The sequence below is a fragment of the Salvelinus alpinus genome, chromosome 8, assembly GCF_045679555.1.
Source record: "Salvelinus alpinus chromosome 8, SLU_Salpinus.1, whole genome shotgun sequence".
In the NCBI taxonomy this organism is placed as follows: Eukaryota; Metazoa; Chordata; class Actinopteri; order Salmoniformes; family Salmonidae; genus Salvelinus; species Salvelinus alpinus.
In genome coordinates, this window is record NC_092093.1 from 43,785,889 (window position 1) to 43,790,401 (window position 4,513).

Genomic DNA, 4,513 nt, shown 5'->3' on the forward strand with positions numbered 1-4,513 from the left:
GCTTGTAACAAAAATAAATAGGCTTTAACGAAACACGGCTTGTAACAAAAATAAAAAAAATAGCAGTAAACAGTAGCCTACCAAGAAAGTCATTGGTCACTATCTTCCTCCTGTGCACTGAAACCACTGAAGTCATCTCCTTCGGTGTCGGAGTTGAATAGCCTCAGAATTGCTTCATCCGATGTTGGATCGTTTTCATTGTCGCTCTCGTCACTTTCATCCGGAGGCAAATTCCCCGCTGAGCTCATGCTGCCCTCTTCAACACGCAGCAGTCCAGCTTTTCGAAACCCGTTGATGATAGTGGATTCTTTGACAATGTTCCACGCTGTCAGGACCCACTGGCAGACTTGACCATAAGTTGCTCTTCGCATGCGGCCTGTTTTAGTGAAGGATTTCTCCCCACTTGTCATCCAAGCCTCCCACTGAACACGGAGCGCCACCTTAAATGCACGATTTACACTGATGTCGAGTGGCTGCAAATACTTTGTTGTGCCCCCAGGAATCACAGCTGGAATTGAGTTTGTCCTCTTGATGGCTTCTTTCACAGAATCTGTTATGTAGGCCCTCATGCTGTCCAACACGAGCAATGCCTTGTTCTTGAGAAAGAATCCTCCCGGTCGCTTGCCGTAACACTCCGTATGCCATTCATGCATTAGGCCTTCCGTCATCCATCCTTTCTTGTTGACTTTCACAACAATTCCTCTCGGGAATTTTTCTTTTGGCATCGTCATGCGTTTGAAAATCAACATCGGTGGAAGCTTTTCTCCCGATGCCGTGCAGCTCAGAACACAGGTGAAGTGCGTTTTTTCATGTCCAGTTGTTTTCAGCTTGACGGATAATTCGCCTTTCCTGTTGACAGTCCGAGTGAGAGGCAGGTCAAACGTCAGAGGAACCTCATCCATATTTATGATGTCGTGCGGGCCGATGGAATGCTCCACTATCTTTGCATCAGTGAATTTGCGTAAGTTTGAAAAAAAAATCTCGTAGTCGGGAGGGAGCTGCTGACACACACTCGTCCGTACCCTGATGGACAGGCCTTTACGTCTCATAAATCTTAGACACCTCTAAAATCCTCAAACTTCATTGCGGTGGCGATTGTTTTGGCTTTCAGTCGGATCTGCACAGTTGAAACACCTCGGCCGTCTGCTCTCTGTGTGTTGACCCAGTCTTCAAGCTAATTTTCTAGTTCGGGCCATCTGCTTTTCTTCCCTCTGAAAGCTTTTGTTGTCTTTTTGCACTGAGTCAGTTCCTCGCGCTGCTGTTTCCAACGTCTTATCATCGACTCATTAAGGCCAAGCTCCCGTGCAGCAGCTCTATTTCCTTTTCCAACAGCCAGATCAATCTCCTTCAACTTGAAAGCTGCATCATATGCATTTCTCCGTGTCTTTGCCATGATGAGGGTGACAAAATGACTACCGTAATCAGAATGATGGGAAGTTTGAGCGCGCTCGATTCACGTCACATTATGTGACGGTGCTCAGTTTTTTGGCGGCATGAATCTTGTGAAAGCGGGAAAAATCCATAAATTAGCCGCGTCATTGTATAAGCCGCGAGGTTCAAAGCGTGGGAAAAAGTAGCGGCTTATAGTCCGGAAATTACGGTATGTGACAATTTTTCCATTTTAAGATAATTAGTTATTTTTATATTATTAATTGTGTGTACCACATTAGGTGTTTTATGGTTGAAATAATTCACCATACCCATATCTTTCAACAACAATTGATATTTCTTTGTTATTTCAAAAAATAGTTGCACACTTGTATGAAGATGTGGTTATTTACAGGCAAATTGTTATATGCTATGGAGGTGCATTTGTTACTTTTTGTCAAAATAATTGTTCTGACAGCAATTTTTCCCCTGACAGAAAAGGAAGTCAAAGCGGACACCTACGAAGATGGCATCTCAGGTAAGCAGCACTGGGCTGTATTGACGTATCCTAAAAAAATGACATGTGCTGCTTTAGATATAACGGTCATATCTCAGTTATTGTTTTCTTTACTTTCAGAGAGCGAGCTGACCAAGGGGGTCGAAAATGTAGATATTGCCAGATGTTCACTGTGTGAGGACCAGGCCATGGAAGCTTTATTGCTGGCAAAGTGTCCCTAACCAGAGGTAATTAAACTGTTATGTGTTATTTTTCTCCATCTCTGCCTGTCTTGTTGTACATGGAATCTGTCTCACATGCATGAATTTTAAAAAAAACTTAAGATGTCAGCTGCTAATTTTCATATTTACAGCCATTTTCACTGGACTATCTGTTGCTGCTAAGTCATGGGTTAGCCTTGCAATAACCAAGTGGTGAGAAACACAGCCCTCTATATTTAAATGTTTCAGGTACACTTTGAAAGGAGATACTGTATGTGACGCAGACACCTATTGGCATTATCTTCTATTGTTTGTCCTCATTGGTCTGTTTTTCAGCTTAAAGTACTCTGTAGCCACTCACGTCATCCCTCTCCCCATAAATCCTCTAGGTTATATCAGCTGTTTTGTTGAACCTCTCCCGCATCTGAACTGGCTGACAGAGGGCACAGCCTGATCATAGGTGAGATGTCACTTGGTTGAGTCAACAGGAAGTATTATTAAAGAGACGCTTTACATTGAAACCCCAGAGTTAATGATCCAAGGTCAGTTTTGCATTTCACCTCCTGATTTAAGATGACTGACCGTGTTAGACAAAAAAAAACAAGGCTTAATCATGCTCTCTCGTCTGCAGGTATGTTTTGATGTGAGAGGAATCCAGTCCTGACAGCGCAATTGTGATGAACTGAGAGAATATTAGGGTAACACTGTCATTCATGAATCATATGCTATCTGCCGCTGTTCTTACCTCTCTCCCCACCTCGTCTTCTAATGCACACCATATGTGCATTGAAGTACAGATTTGCCTACTTTTTTTTTAACGAGGCAAGTCAGATAAGAATGACTGCCTAGGAACTGCCTTGTTCAGGGGCAGAAGGACAGATTTTTTTACCTTGTCGGCTCGGGGATTCGATCTTGCAACCTTCCGGTTACTAGTCCACCTGCCCGCCCAAGATTGAACTTGTAATTATAATATTACAATTAAAATGCACTTCTTTCAATAAAGCGTTTCACATTCTCCACTGGTTGAAATACTATCCTGTGTCCGTCCTCAGATTAATGGAGTTAAATGTGCATAGATTTTTCTCTCTATGAATTACAGATCAATCATATTTAGTCTATTGTATAGTTACAATGTGTAATCATTGATATCCCAGGAGCAGTAAACACTAAAGTGTATAATTGTAATGCATGCAGACACCGCATCATTTAAATAATGGCGTTTGATATGACTGAAAAATACTGTCTGTCATACCTGAACCGCACCTTTATTTGCCAAGGAAGAGTACATGATCGGTGAATATATTCAATGTACAGGCTACAATGTGGTAACTACAGTACATGTGTATATAGGACTTGCATCCTTGGCACATTAAAGTTATATTCTACTCTAGGCTTCATTAATGCCATTCAGACTTGAGGTTCATAGATTGGTATGAATATTAGTTCAGAACTTTACGTTTTAGGGTCCATACCCAGATCGGCTACATAGTTATTTTTAACCCGACACAATAAGCAAGTAAATAGTTAGCTATGTTACTTCAGCTGCATTGCAAAGCAAGCTTACACAATTGTGCAGTCAATGCGTTTGTCTCTACATTAACACATTCCTCTCAAATTGTACATTTGCTTGACTCGTTAAGACATCAGCCATCTTCGTTGAGCGCCACAAGGCAAGGGTGGCTCGCGTCAATTCGTCATCACAAAGCCTTGGGACCCAAATGCATTATGAGTGCTGTCGTGGCAATTTCCTGTATTACCAAATGAGGAGAGTTACAAACCACACACCAGTCAGAGTTATACTTAAACTTCATCTTTAATAATATGAGCTTTACCAAAGCCCTGTGACTTTCAACAATTCACAATCTATGAATTGTTGAGTTCCAACAATGGCAACAGATCTTTTATAGCAAAGATACACCCCTCTCAACTTACATGACGAACCACAGATCTTAGGAAAACTTCACAAAGGGCCGTTTACTTGAGAAAGGAGTATCCCTAAGGCCAGATTGTATTCGCTATAAATTATCGCTCAGTTTGGTCTCTAAAACGAGGTTCTAATCTCGTTCCTGGTACTTCGTAGTACCAAAATATTACCTCATCCAAGGCATAACTCAATATACTAAGTAGCATCAAAAGTCGTACTATAAATTCTCAGACAACAAAGATTCCTTTTAACCTTGCGCAATACCCTAGATGCAGTTGCACCCCTAAAAACTAAAAACTTTTGTCATAAGAAACTAGCTCCCTGGTATACAGAAAATACCCGAGCTCTGAAGCAAGCTTCCAGAAAATTGGAACGGAAATGGCGCCACACCAAACTGGAAGTCTTCCGACTAGCTTGGAAAGACAGTACATGCAAATTTATTTATATAGCCCTTCGTACATCAGCTGATATCTCAGCGCTGTACAGAAACCCAGCCTAAAACCC

The 4,513-nt window shown here is 41.7% G+C and overlaps 1 long non-coding RNA gene across 1 annotated transcript; it reads left to right on the forward strand.

Annotated features, from left to right (window-relative positions):
• Window positions 1–1,862: 1,862 nt before the first annotated feature.
• Window positions 1,863–3,037, forward strand: LOC139582371 (uncharacterized). The gene is made up of 3 exons (XR_011676332.1): window positions 1,863–1,906; window positions 2,475–2,545; window positions 2,717–3,037. It is a non-coding gene; the product is annotated as an uncharacterized lncRNA (long non-coding RNA).
• The last annotated feature ends 1,476 nt before the right edge of the window (window positions 3,038–4,513 follow it).